The sequence below is a fragment of the Eubalaena glacialis genome, chromosome 15, assembly GCF_028564815.1.
Source record: "Eubalaena glacialis isolate mEubGla1 chromosome 15, mEubGla1.1.hap2.+ XY, whole genome shotgun sequence".
NCBI classification, from domain to species: Eukaryota; Metazoa; Chordata; class Mammalia; order Artiodactyla; family Balaenidae; genus Eubalaena; species Eubalaena glacialis.
Genome location: NC_083730.1, coordinates 58,246,318 through 58,261,820, shown reverse-complemented (window position 1 = coordinate 58,261,820; position 15,503 = coordinate 58,246,318).

Here is a 15,503-nt window from a genome sequence, read left to right as displayed (position 1 = left end):
CCCGGGCCGCTTCAGCCAGTGCGTCTCGTTAAAGGAAAGCCCTCCCCGATTGTCTTCCTGCGTCCAGACTCCGGCGAGAGAGCCTGTCCTGCTGGTCCCCTCGGAGGAAGGGGTGGGCTGGGGCCGATGCCACTCCAGGGTCATCCTGGCGCCGGGGTCACGTGCCTGGTCTGGCTCACGTGGCCGGAACAGTTCTGAGGTTTGGGGTCGCCCTCGAAAGCCGCCCTCTCTCCAGTCACCCTGCTGCTGACAAGGAAGGTAAAAGGTGCAGGATAATATACTCGAAATACGAATAAGCTACACCTTCAAGGACCTCAGGAGCGTTTCGTCTCTTAACCAATAATATATTCCCAAGTTCACTTAGAGGTAAAGTCACTGAAAAATAAACAACTGCCCTAATTCTACAGCGTGAGTGAAACGAAGATGATTAGTTTACCAAACAGCCTTGGTAGTGAGAATCACTTGGGGTACTAGTTAAAAATACACAATCTTGGGGGCCTCATCTCCAACCCGCTGAATCAGAATCTTGCAGGGCGGGTCCTGGGAAGCCATCAGTTTAACAGGGATCCTAAGTGAGTCTTATCACCAAAGGTGGGGACACAGAGCGAAGACAGTTTAGGGTGTAAGACGAGGCAGTGAGGGCACAAACTCCAGGTGGCTGAGTCGGGGGACTGCAGATGGTTCTTGGAGCCTGGCTTGGGCAGCAGGGCGAGCCGCCTGCAGTGCTCACACCTCCACCTGCCACCAGGGGACGCTAGAGCTCCCACTGCTGTCCTCCGGGAAGAAAACTCATCCCATAGGGTGAAATGGACGGTATAGTTGTCCCCTCAGGGCGGCAGGGAGCAGCAACAGTCTTTTGCTTCTGTAGTATCAGATAATTGCTTTGTCTGTCTGCTTTCCTTCCATTCAGTCAACAGGTATTAAACAGCAACTGCATTGCCAAGCACTGTGGTGAGTGCTGTGGTTTATTTGGTTTTTGAAATAGAGCATAGTTTCTACCTCTGGGATGACAGGGGAGGGAGTAAAGGCACAGAGTTATCAGGGAACAAACGTGGAACAGAAAATTACAGCATAATTTGGTAAGGTTTATAGAAGGAGCACAGAGGAGGAAATCAGCCTGTCTGGGGACTTGTGGAAAGTGTCCCTCGGAGGACTACTGAAGAGCTGATTCTAGAAGTCAGTGGGGAAAGAGAGGAGAGGGAGATTCCAGGCAAAGGGAGTAGCCTGCCTGATTGTCTGGAGGTGACCAGAGGGCCTGGCTGACTGACCACAGGGATTAGTGTGGTCCATGTTCATTCATTAATTTATTCATTCCCCAATTAACTGTGGGTATACAAAGGTTAGCAGTGTGGAAAAATAATATCTTGATAAAATGTTATTCAAATTTCCATCTAACGTTTTTTTTTTTTTTTTTTTTAAAGATTTATTTGATTGATTGATTGATTGATTGATTGCTATGTTGGGTCTTCGTTTCTGTGCTAGGGCTTTCTCTAGTTGCGGCAAGTGGGGGCCATTCTTCATCGCGGTGCGCGGGCCTCTCACTATCGTGGCCTCTCTTGTCGCGGAGCACAGGCTCCAGACGCGCAGGCTCAGTAATTGTGGCTCACAGGCCCATTTGCTCCGCGGCATGTGGGATCCTCCCAGACCAGGGCTCGAACCCGTGTCCCCTGCATTGGCAGGCAGACTCTCAACCACTGCGCCACCAGGGAAGCCCCATCTAACGTTTTGATATTAAATTTTAATGACTGGACCCACCACCAAAGACCTCTCACTCTAATATCTCTTCCCTTGTGGAACCTTCGGGAGATCTTTGCCCTCAGGTGACAATCTCCTTTACACCTTGTCATTAAAAGTTGAGAGACCAGGGTTGGGTTTCACATCTTTCCTTTAGCCTACTGAGTAACCCTGAGGGCAAGTCATTCAACTGATCTGAAAGTCAATTTTCTGATTTGTAAAACAGAGGATAACATCTGTCCTGCTTATTTTGTAGAGTTTTCTGATCAAATGAGTTTATATGAAAGTTTTCATTGAGTACAGTGGCTTTCAAATTTTTGACCACTCACAGTAAGAAATTTATATCACTAAGCAATACTTGACTGCCTGTAATACTTTCTAAGATTTCTATTCTCGTCAACTTTATGCCATTTAACTTTTTAAAATGCTCAAGACCCACTACATGTGAATTTATGATCCACTAATGTGGAGGTTCACAACCAGGGGTGACTTTCCCCCAAGGGAACACTTGGCAATGTCTGGAGACAGTTTTGATTTTCATAACCAGGGAGCTGCTACTGGCATCTAGTGGGTAGAGGCCGGGGATGCTGCTAAACACCCCACAATGCACAGGACCGCCCCCTACAACAGAGCATTATTCTGCCAAAAATGTCAGTAGTGCCAGGGCTGGGAAAAACCATGCACTAATGTTTCAGGAACTCAGACTATATAGTATGCAATTATTTGGGGGTGCTGTAATTACACTGAAAGGGCACTATTGCTCCTGCCTCACGGTGAGGCTCCTTCCCCCCCGACCCCACCCCACCCCCACCCCACCCCCACCCTGAGATCAGATCTAAAGAAAGAAAAAAACACAGAAAGAAAAGGAACACAGAGTTACTATATACCTGTTATGTACTAGGTATTCTACATAAGCATTTTTATCATTTAATTCTTACAACGACCCTGTGAGGTAAGTATTATCACCTCTGTTTCACAGATTAGGAAACCGAGGCTTAAATACTTTAGTGACTTGCACATGTTACCAAAAGACAATAAAAGAACCAGGGTTATAACTCATGTCTCTGCTTGTCCAGGGGTTAGATAGAAGGACAGGGGCCAGTATTTCTTGTTCACGAATCCCGAACTCCTAATAAAGTGCCTAATTATCCATGGGTGCCAATAAATATTCAGTAACTGGTTACTTGTTCAAGGGCACATAACTAGTAAGTGTCCTGACCCAAAGCCCACATTTAATTTTACTATGCTGGGCTCTCTTCTTTGGTCCAAGGAGGGGAACTCCATATCCAAACAACAAAGAAGCATAGCTGAATTGACCCTTGGTGTTTACTACCTAAGTCAATAATTTTGTAATGATCACTTGCAATTTTTATTGCATGTAAGAAACTTTTGAATGTTAAGAGGCATGGCTTACGTTCTGGTTTTACCTACATAAGTGGAATTCTAATTCTCTGTACATGAAATAGAATGTAACAATTAGCATTAATTCAGTAAAACAGTAGGAGGAGCTTCTTTCTTTTAAATGAAGTAAAGGTGTTTGAGTTAATCTGTATTAACTTTAAAGTTAATAGCTTAAAAGAGCCAAAACTACAAGTAGTGTATTAAAAGGGTATAGAAAATTCTACATAAATAAAGAATTGCTTTTTTTAAAAAAAAATCACAATTATTTCTAAATTCAGGAATGATATTAAAAAAATAATGTGAAGTTGAATTAAGAATATTTGAGGAAAGTTATTACTTCCATACTAGTAAATCTGAAAAAATAAGATAGATAAATGCTTAGGAAAATTAAAATACTAAACAAGATGCAAGAAGAGAGAATATGAATAAACCAAACCAAAATAAGAAATAAGAATTACTTAGAAAATAAGTTACTGGGCTCCGGTAATTAATTGAAGAAATGCTGCTCCAACTACTAAAAGACAAAGATTCCTAATATCATAATATTATGGTTCATAATTCGAAATACATAGCCTAACATAGTTGATTCTAATAATAGTTTGTTAATGAATGAGTATAGTGACCAAATTACATTTTCTGAATTAATCTTATGAGGCAAAAAATTTTTTAAAAATACCCCCAAATAAAACTAATGCCTAAAACAAAAATTATGGTTTAGGCTTGCTTTGGTTAATTCTTTAGTTTCTTCATCTGGAAAAGAGCATAATAATGGTATTCATTTTATTCAACCATTGTATGGATTAGGTGAGATAGTCCATGTAAATTTCTTAGTGAGAAATCGACTTTGGTTGGTTAAGGCACTGAGATTTGGAATTTGTCGAGCAGTTAACCTAACCTGGCTAATTAATGTACCCATGTTGTGTCTACCTGGCTGGAGCAAACAAGCTGAATGGGCACGCTTTAAATAATGACAACAGACGTCAAGTGGGCCCTTGATGCTACCTAGATACTCGTGACATTTCTCTATTTCTTTCATGCTCCTAATCTCTTTGATGTCAGTTTTATAACTTTTGTCTTCTCACACCTTCAACACCTTCCCCCCATCCTTGCTCTCAGTCCATGACCTTGCTTCTGAGTCACTGAGAAAGAAATGACTCCCGCAAGCTCCCACACCACCCACATTTACCCACCAGCCAGCATCTGTCCCAATTTGTTGTCTTCTCACTCCTCTTCTGTTAAATTGAGAGGAACCCTCCTTGCTCCTATGGAAAACCAGTTCCTCCATTTGCTCACTCATGTCACTCCAACAATTCTGCCCTCCCCAGCGTCATCAGGTTCTCTCTCTCTTCATTGGGTTATTCCCATCAACAAGTATGCTGTAATGTATCGCATGTATGGCAGGCTCCCCAAAGATGTCCACATCCTAATTCCAGAACCTGTGACTATGTTAGGTTACATAACAGAGGAATTAAGAATGAAATTAAGGTTGCTAACGAGCTGACCTTAAAATAGGGAGTTTATGCTGTGTTATCACAATGGGCACAGTGTAATCACAAGCGTCTTAAAAGTAGACGAAGGAGGCAGAATATGACAATCAGAGGGAGATTTGACCATGGAAGAATGTTCGGAGTGATGTAACGTTGCTGGCTTTAAAGATGGAGAAAGGGGGCCGTGAGCCAAGGAATGTGGATGAACTCCAGAAGCTAGAAAAGACAAGAAAACAGATTCTCCCCTAGAGTCTTTAGAAAGGAACATAGTCTTGCTGACACCCTGATTTTAGCCTAGTGAGACCCAAGTTGGACTTCTAATCTACACAACTGTAAGATAATTAAGTTGTGTTGTTTTAAACCACTAGGTTTGTGGTAATTTGTTATAGCGGCAATAGAAAACTGCTATAGTATAAACAAACACCAAAAAACCCCTCTTCCTGATGCACTTTCCTCCTACAGCTATTGTCCTATTTCTTTGTTCCCCTTTATAAAAGTCCTCAGAAGAGTCACCTATACTCACTGGCTCTAGTTCTCTGTTAAACTCACTATAATAAGGCTTTTTCTCCCAGCCACTCCACCAACAAGTGCTTATCAAGGTCACCAATGACCTCCATGTCATCATGGCCAATTGCCAGAGTGATCACTCCCTCACCTTTGAAATACTTTCTTCTTTGCTTCCAGGATGCCTCACTTTCCTGGTTTTCCTCCTTCCTTATGGCTACTCTTCAATCTCTTTTGCCGATACCTCCTAATTTCCCTAATCCCTCAGTGTAGCCCAGAACTCAGTGCTTGGCTTTCTTTTCTTTTCTGTGGACACTCCTTCCCTAGCTGATCTTATCTACTTTCATGGCTTTAAATACTACTTAGACACTGATCACTCCCAAGTGTGTATCTCTGGCCAAAACCTCTGCCCTGCACTCCAGACTCATGTATCTAAATATTGACTTGACATTTCCAAGAGGAGGTCTACCAGGCATCTAAACCTTCAGACTCCAAAACCTGCCCTTCCTGTTTTCTTCTCCGGCTTGGTTAATGGCATTTCAATCCTTAAGTTGCTCAGGTCAAAAACCTTTGACTCATCTATGCCACCTCTTTTTCTTTCCTGACCTTCATCCAATCTTTCAGTCAAAGTATCTCCAGGATCTAGAACAGTTATTAGCACATACCTATTGGTTAAGTCCTTCAAAATATATTGGAATATGACTTAGTCTCACCAACTTTACTACCATTTTAGTGCAAGGTAACCTCTCTCAAGCCTGGATTTTTGCAATAGCCTTCTAACTGGTCTCCTTACTTCCACGTCCCCCTATGTGGTACTTCCACACCGCCAAAGAGTAATCCTTTAAAATGTAAACCAGAACATATTCCCTATTAAGTTCCATGAAGACAGGGTTTTTAGGCTTCTTTGTTTACTGAAGTATCCCCAAGGCCTGGAACAGTGATTATTAGCACATTACAGGCACCCAGTAAGTAAAAATACATATTGACTGAATGAAGAGCTGGAAAGTAGAATATACGGGAAAAATGGTAGAAATATGAGGCTAAAGGAGTAAGCAGAGACTGTATCCCAAATGGCCTCTAAGTCATTTTCTGAAGGTCAATAAGATACCACTGATCTGTCTTAAGTATGGGGTTAATATGAGCAGAATTGTGTTACTTTAAAATCGCTCTGATAGTTCAGAGGAGTAGCAGAGGGTGAGCCTGGGAGAAGGAAGAATCGGGATTTCTGACAGATGACACTGCCAATCACTGAAATGAGGAACATGGGGGAGAAGTAGTTTGGAGTGTGGGGTATGGTGATGGTAGGAAATGACAGTTACAGTTTTGGACGTTTTGAAGTAGTGGATTAGAAGACAGTACAGAGGCATTCACTAAAACAGCACAAAGATACAAGAAGATAAAAGTATAAAAGAGCTGTCAAGAGTCAGGGAGGATATATTTTGATAATCCATTGTATATTTAATAGGAAATCCAGAAAAAGATAAAAATGGGAATGATGGGAAACAGTATTAAAAGAGACAATGACTAAGAGTTTCCCAGAATTGAAAGAGAGTCAAAAAATCTTTATTCGGGTTGAAAGTGCACTGAATATGAAGCAGGAAAAATAGAAATAAATCTATGCCAAGTCACATCACAGTGAAACTTCAGAACATCAAGGGTAAGGGAAAATAGTAAAAACCTCCAGAGAGAAAAGACAAATGGCGTACAATGGAACAATAATTAGACCGGCAGTATGCTTTCCTCCAGCAACATTACCTGCTGAAGGTGTATTCAAAGTGCTGTGAGAAGAACCACTCACTCCCTACACAATGTGTGTGGAATTGATGCGCAAAATCCTGACACCTCTCTCCAAAGAATTCTGGATGCTGGTCTCTCTAGAAACTCTCAGGTCTAGAGACTGATCTTGCCTCTTATAATTCCTGAGGAGGAACATTAACTAAGAGTCACAAAATTGATTTCACAGTCTTGTAACAAGTCCTGAATAGATATTCTGACAACTAATATTCTCAGCCTCTGGGATGTCTGCCAAAATTCTGAGATATCATGAACCTCACGTTTAACGTCCTATTGCACTCAAAAATATTAGATCATTTTTGATTGTTCTCTGCTTTTTCATGTCTGTTTGACTTGCTTTCCAACTCACTTGTAAACATATCCTATATTAGTTTTACACTAGCTAAGTAGAAGTTTTTCAGTGTATACTTTTAACAAACTAATGAATTGTTATTATATTTACAGAGCTAGGCACTCTGCTACGTGTTTTATTAACTCTCAGTCATTGCCCTGCAGGGTAGTTACCGTCATTTCCATTTTACAGATGAGGAACTTGAAGCTTAGAGAGGTTAATAACTTGCCCAAGGTCATATTCTGGGGAATAGAAAAGGCAGGAGTATTTATTTTTGACACATGCTAATCATTGATAAGAATGACTGTGTTAATAATTTGGAGTGGGAATATTTACCCCAAATGTTGACTTATTTTTTTGTTCTTCCCAGGAAAAGAGACTCTAAGGTCTTGTGTAGACTTTTCTGTAAGACCTAATTCCACTGAAGTTAGTGCCTTGGGAAAATAACTGATTTGCCAGCCATCTGTAAGTGTATTGTAACTTTTGATTCTGAGTTCTTCTTTCTCCTGGAGAAATAATGGTAAATGAAAGTAATTTCTATGGGCAGATTCCATTTCATATAACGTGTCAGCATTTAACACAGAATACCTCCTTTTGCGTTGCCCCTCAAGTGCTGATTCAGTAAAGCATTAAAGCACTGCTCTGGCAGCACTACCCAGGAATCCCTGACAGGTCGACGAGCCAGAGGTCAAGTTTGAAGGGGCTTTCCCAAAGTCAGTATTCTTCGGTGTCTTACTGTGTGCTACACAATTCATTATTTACTGCTGGACAAAGAAAGAACTATGATAAGAAGGTAGACATACTTCCCAGGAGCTCCTTCTTCTGTTTGTATTCCCAGTACCTTGCACAGTGCCAGACATGTCATGTGTGCACAGTAAACCTACGTTAAAACTGTAAACCTTACTTAAGAACTATGGGGCAAAGGTATAGAAAAAAATAAGGGAGATTTAGGAAGTGGTTAAATGATGAAAGCAGTCCTGTGTTGAAACTCAACCAGATGAATGTTATCAAACTGCTGTATGGCCTGCTAGGTCCAGAATGAAAAATCTCCTGGGACATAGGTAGTTGAGGTGACCAGGTTAGCCACAGACAGGTTAGCTCTTGTTTGGATATATAAGCCAATAAAATTTATTGTCCAAGGCAGGGGATAACAATGAATAAAGTCTTTTATGTTACTATATTAATTCTTATAGTAATTCTTTCTATTTAGATGCTTTTTTTTAACATCTTTATTGGAGCATAATTGCTTTACAATGGTGTGTTAGTTTCTGCTGTATTACAAAGTGAATCAGCTATACATAAACATGTATCCCCCATATCTCCTCCCTCTTGCGTCTCCCTCCCACCCTCCCTATCCCACCCCTCTAGGTGGACGCAAAGCTGATCTCCCTGTGCTATGCAGCTGCTTCCCACTAGCTATCTATTTTACATTTGGTAGTGTATATATGTTCATGCCACTCTCTCACTTTGTCCCAGCTTACCCTTCCCCCTCCCTGTGTCCTCAAGTCCATTCTCTACATCTGCGTCTTTATTCCTGTCCTGCCCCTAGGTTCTTCAGAACCATTTTTTTTTAGATTCAGTAACTTGAGGGATTGACTCTTGTTTTTCTCTCATGGGCCGAATGACTGTTCTCTGAGTGACCTGCTGCTTCTTTAAGAGCATCTACTGTGTTTTCTCTCTACCAACTGCCTTTCTCTGCTAATTTTAGTTTCTGGTCCCTCATAATTTCAGCTTGCCATGGCTTCTCTGACCCCAGATATACCCCTGGCATCTTTTGGTTCAGGCTTTTTTGACTTTTGGTCCTTCTAGTAAGTGTATTGACACTCAGTATTTCCAAAATCAAATTTGTAAGCTAGGAATGTGATTGGCTTGACTCACCTTTTTGGCCTGGGCCATATATCATAGGTTGCTGCCAGGATATACATCAGTAACCTTTGGGTTTGAAATGACCCATCACCTGTGGTCATAGAGTAGGAATCACATGGTGCAAAATATCAGCAGGTGCTGTGAGCAGAGCAGGCATTAAGTGCTTTCCTGTCCAGGAAAGAGAATGGAGCATTGAAGCCAGATGGAACTGGGTTCAAATCCCAGCTCTACTATTTGCTAGCTATGTGACCTTGGGTAACTTGTCTAATGTTATTCTCTGAAACTTAGTTTTCTCATTTATAACTTGGGGATGATAACTGCTTTGTAGGGTTTTTGTAAGAAATAAATAAAATACTATGTGTAAAGCATGATATAGTATCTAGTACACAGGAGGTTTAATGGTAGCTATTTTATCTTATTTAAAACTTTTATTTACTTTATTATTATATTAACAGATTAATAATGATCTCAAGAAAAATAATCAATCTCCATGTCAAAGGTCAAAAGAAGCTCATACAAGAGGAAAACCAAATAGTTAGCTTATGTTGAAGGAAATGTCTGGCCTCACCATGAATTTTAAAAATGCATTTAAAAATAGCTATGAGATATATTTCACATCTGTTAAACTTGCTGAAATAAAATTGTATGTTCCAATGTTGATGGAGCAATGAAGAAAGAGTGCATTCATATTTGGTAGGTGGCATTATAGATTAGCCTAATATTCCAAATAGCACTCTCACAAAACATTTCCTTCAATTTGTAGTTCCTTTCTGGGGAAATACTTCCCAAGGAGATAATTGAAAGGAAAACTTTATTTGTACAAAATATTTATAGCTCTCTTTTTAATTCAGAGGATTTCATCATTTTAGAACCAAAAGAGACCTAGGAGATTATTTTTCCTCTAGGGCTGCATATTAGAATCATTTAGGAGCTTTTAGAAACACTCATTCTCCCATGCCCAGAAATTCAGAGTTAATTGTCCTGGAATATGGCCTGAGCCTGAGGATGGTTTAAAAACTCCTCAGGTGATTCTGATGTGTAGCCAGGATGGAGAACCACTCTTCCAATCCCACACCATTAGGAGAACTATGACAGAACAGAACCAGAGGGGTTAAAAGGCTGCCTCCGAAGGGAACACACACATAGATGTGGTAAAAGAGCTGAGGTGAAAATGAAGATGCTCCTAATTCTTGGTTCTAACTTCTAGTCTTAGTGAATAACTGGAAATATCCATGTGGCCAACACCTAGAGACTAGGTAACAAATTATGGTGAAATAGTACAATGCATTCATTAATTGTTATTGAAAGGTATCTGTAGACAAAGTAGAACGTAGTGTGTACACACTGATGAGAACCAAGTGTGATAATGTTGTGTCCATTGCTGCCCTCACTGAGAGAGTCCCAACCGGGACTGTTGAGTTCCCCCTTGGGAGGGGCACAGGTCTCCCTTCATGCTCTTCTCCTCCCACCAGGTGGCCAAATATCGCATCTCTGTTGAGGGGCATGGGGTTATCAGTGTCCAGGACTGCTGAATGGTGGACTGTCCATGCTGAACAGTGACGAATCAGAAGAATCCATTTTTTTAAATTATGGTGAAATATACCTAGCATAAAATGTATCACCTTAACCATTTTCAAGTGCACAGTTCAGTGGCATTAAGTACATTCACATTGTTGTGCAGCCATCACCACCATCCATCTCCAGAACTTTTTCATCATGCTCAACTGAAACTTTCTAGCCATTAAACAATAACTCCCCATTTCCTCCACTCCACCATCCAAGTCTCTGGCAACTACTGTTCTACCTTGAATTTGACCCCAGTACCTTATATAGGTGGAATCATACAACAGCATTTGTCCATTGTGACTGGCTTCCTTCACTTAGTGTCTCCAAAGTTGAGTTCATTTTTGAAGAAAATTATTCCCTGTCTTTCTCTCTGCTCCCTTGCTCTTTCCATCAAAGGTCCATTTCCTTCCAGGTTGAGGATCACCCCAGCCCTTCTTTTGGTCTTTGCTTTCCTGTTCTAGTAACTACCCTGCCTTTTCCCTCTCTTTTTTTCTAGGCTGTCTTATCTAGTGAGCAGGATAGGAAAAGCTAGCTCTGTAAGCTTGTATCTGAAACTAGTAGTCTGAAACTTTGTTTTATTGTGTTTTTGCATCTTTGTTTCTGCTTCAGTGTAGACTAGGGGAGGAAAGGGGACTCTTATGGTATGAAAGAGAGAATAAGGGAACACAGAACATAATTAATTAATACTTGGAGACATGTGCCTGCATCAAATATAAAAATAGTATCTGCAATATTAAAAGAATTGAGGAAGCTATAGAATTTTTTCAGAATTGGTTTGTTTTAATTATAAGGGAATATTGTGTACTGGTTAACATATGAACTCTGGATCTGGGTTATCTGAATTTGAATCCTTGCTTTAACACATTTTAGTTGTTTGTCCTGGAACAAGTTACTGAACTTCTCTGTACTCAGTTTTTCTCATTAATGAAAAAGGTATTATAATAATAGTATCTACTTTATAAATTGTTGTCAGGAATAAAGAAGTTAATACATATAAAGCATTTTTAATACCACCTGGCAAATAGTAAGTACTATATAAGTGTTAGATAGCAATACTTTTTGGTCAGTGTTTTGATACTTCTGTTATCTATCACACCAACTTTGGTTAACCATATAAGGAAAAATAGATTTAAAAATTCAAGGTGACATTATTCATACTAGCCCCAAACTGGACACAATGCAAAGTTGATTCGTTGATGAACAGATAAGCAAAACATGGTGTGTCTTTTAATGAAGTACTTCTCAGCAGTAAAAAGGAGCTATCTACTGAATCATGCAACAACATGGATGAATCTCAAAAACATCTTGCTAGGTTAAAAAAAAACAGACACAAAAGTCTACATATTATATGATTCCATTTGTATGAAATTTCTAGAAAAGGCTAAACTGTAGGGACAGAAATCAGGTCAGTGGTTGCCCCTCACAGCCTGTAGGTCCTGATGCAAGACGTTGACTGCATTGGCTTAATTTGGCCATTGCCCGGATACAGGCAAAATTAGAACTAGATCTAATTTTAGATCTAGATCTAGTTCATCTAGTTTAGATCGAGCTCATTTAATAACTAGATGAGATTTGGCTTCTGATAAGAGTCCTAGTCCCGGGCTTCCCCGGTGGCACATTGGATAAGAATCTGCCTGCCATTGTTGGGGACACAGGTTCGATCCCTGGTCTGGGAAGATCCCACATGCCGTGGAGCAACTAAGCCCGTGTGTCACAACTACTGAGCCTGTGCTCTAGAGCCCGTGAGCCACACTACTGAGCCTGCGTGCCACAACTACTGAAGCCCACGTGCCTAGAGCCTGTGCTCCACAACAAGAGAAGCCACCACAATGAGAAGCCCATGCACTGCAACGAAGAGTAGCCCCCGCTCACCGCAACTAGAGAAAGCCCGCGCGCAGCAATGAAGACCCAACGCAACCAAAAATAAATTTAAAAAAAAAAAGAGAAAAAAAAGAGTCCTAGTCCCCTCCTCTAGCCCTTTTCAACGATCACCTCTCCCCTCTGCCTCCTTTCCCACCACTCTACTCATAATAAATCTGAGACTCTGGCCCGTCACGCAAAGACTTACCTGATTACATGCTGAAACGTCTTTCTGGATAATTTCTAGTATAATAGGGATTTAAATTCATAAAACGACACTCTCAGGAGAGAGCATTTCAGACATGAGCTAGCAGGTAGAAGCAGAATTCTTGGAGTAAGGAGGATTTATTTTATTCCCCTCAAAATTGCTCCACATAGGATGTTGCTAATCAGCTTACAAACCAGGCAAGAAAAAACAGCTGCTTTTTGGATGGATAGCACAGTTATTCAGGCTAGAAAACACCTTAGAGATTATCTGGTTGAACCCTTTATTTTATAGATGAGAAAATGGAGCTTCAGAGAGGGGAAATGATTTTTCAAAGTCACTCAATGAACAACAGGACTAGATGCCAAACGCCAATATATATATATACATATATATTTTTTAATTAGGCAACTCTGAGATAGGAAGGATACAATTAATTTACAATTTAAAAGAGCTCACCGAATAATCTGGCTGAGCTTTGCCTTCTGTTGAAAGCATTTGTATTGGAGAAATTTCTTAGAATTTAGAAATTCTTGACCACAGGGCCCGTGTCAGTCATTTTGCTTCCCTGTACCTAGCATGTGCTTTGCATAATAGGTGAGCAATGAGTGATATATTAGATTTGCTCCTTTAATTCCTATCTTTTAAAGGAGAAGGATTCTTTTGGTTTTGCTTTGTACATATAAAACAACCAGTCACATTCTTTCTTATGTGCTGTGTTCATCATTTCACCTATCACATTGTACCACAGTTATTCTTTTTTTTTTTTAATTAATTTATTTGTCTGTTTTTATTTTTGGCTGTGTTGGGTCTTCATTGTGGTGTGTGGGCTTCTCATTGTCGTGGCTTCTCTTGTTGCAGAGCATGGGCTCTAGGCGCACGGGCTTCAGTAGTTCTGGCACACGGGCTCAGTAGCTGTGGCTTGCGGGCTTAGTTGCTCTGCGGCATGTGGGATCTTCCCAGACCAGGGCTTGAACCCGTGTCGCCTGCATTGGCAGGCAGATTCTTAAACACTGTGCCACCAGGGAAGCCCTGTACCACAGTTATTCTTAAGTAATCTTTGTCTACCCAACTACACAGTGGCTACTTTGAGGACGTGAGTGAGTCACCACTTGACCCTAGGGCGTAACACAGGGCCTGACACATTACTCAGTTTTCAATAAATGCTTTATGAATTAAACTGACTAAATACAGGTCTTTCTTTTTCTGTATTATTGATACATGGGTTTTATTTGTTAACTAAACCCCCCAGCAACTTAAACTTTCTTGATTTCAGTTGGAATTTAGTTTTTGTTTGCTTTTGTTTACCTTATTTCTAAAGAATATATCTTTGTTTATTCCCTCATGTATAGAAAAATGATTTGCTACTGTTTCCACTCCTACTATAAAATAAAAATTGTTAGGTGGCTAAATATAATTTATACATTTATTTTGGCTTTTAGGATACACTACAGTTAGTTAAGCTCATCATTTCACACTTATAAAAATATTAATACCCTTACAGTTAGTTTGAAGAGAAGATGTATCTACTTTAAAATTGCTTTCTTAAAAAACTAATTGTAATTCTGGAAGCAAATATTTTTGAAATTTCCAGACTTATATAGTTACACACTTTTTAAAAAGTATTTTGCCTTAGATGGTTTTCTGGGAAATTTGAAATTAACAGTAGATTAGCATTTCATTAAGTTTTCAGAAAACTTACACATGTGTAAGGGCATCATGATTAAGTCAGATTAATTGATTATACATCTATAAGGCAATTTGATTAAATCACGATTATTGATTTGTCAAAGCCCAACTAAATTTTTCATCTTTAGTTTTATTATGCAGTACAACACAGTAGGTAGTTTATTATCTGAATATTTATATTTTGGATAAATATGTTGTTAGAAAAGGCTGAATCCAGATGATGCAACAGCAGAAAGATCACTTAGGAGACTTGGTTGCGTCTAGCTTATACTTCTTTTGCCAAATCTTATTGTACATTTGTTTGAAATAGACTATTTGGCTTTCACTGGGATCCTGAGCATCAATGAATAAATGATATTTTAGCTTTTCCACAAATGTGTGTGGACTTCTCTCATTTTGCATTCTTAACAGGGATCAAAGTTCAGTAAATATTTTAATGTGTTGATATTTGTAGCCAATAAATCTTGACCTAATAGTTGTCTGTTACATGGGAAATATAACTAAGACTCTTCTTTGGTAAGAGTTCTTACTTCTAGTGGACATTATTGGCATATGGCACACTCTATCTATCTATCTGACTATCTATGTATGTATGTATCTATCTGCACACACACACGCATACACACACACAGAGTTAAATGGTTATAAGGCAGTACAGGATGATATATAGGAGGCTGGGCTCTGTGTAGAACAGACCTAGGTTTGAATTTTCTGTCACATTCTAGTTGCGTGACTTTAAGAATATTAATCTCTCTAAATCTTAATTTCATAATCCATGAAATGTTTTTATGTGTGTAGCATGGTCAAATAAAGTACTGTAAAGTAGTTAGCATTATTAATACTTGGCATATAGCAAATGCTTATTAAATATTAGCTTGTATTATGATGATTTATATCTCTTATTTTTGCTTATTTTTCCTCTTTCTGTTTCAAGGAGATTTGAAGCAACTTACCATGCTCTCTAGAGAAATGACTCACTGGGAACTATTCCAATGGCTGGTGGATAAAACTCGGAAGAACCACTGCCATTCTGTATTGGATGTTTAGAGAACAAATGGATACTTGG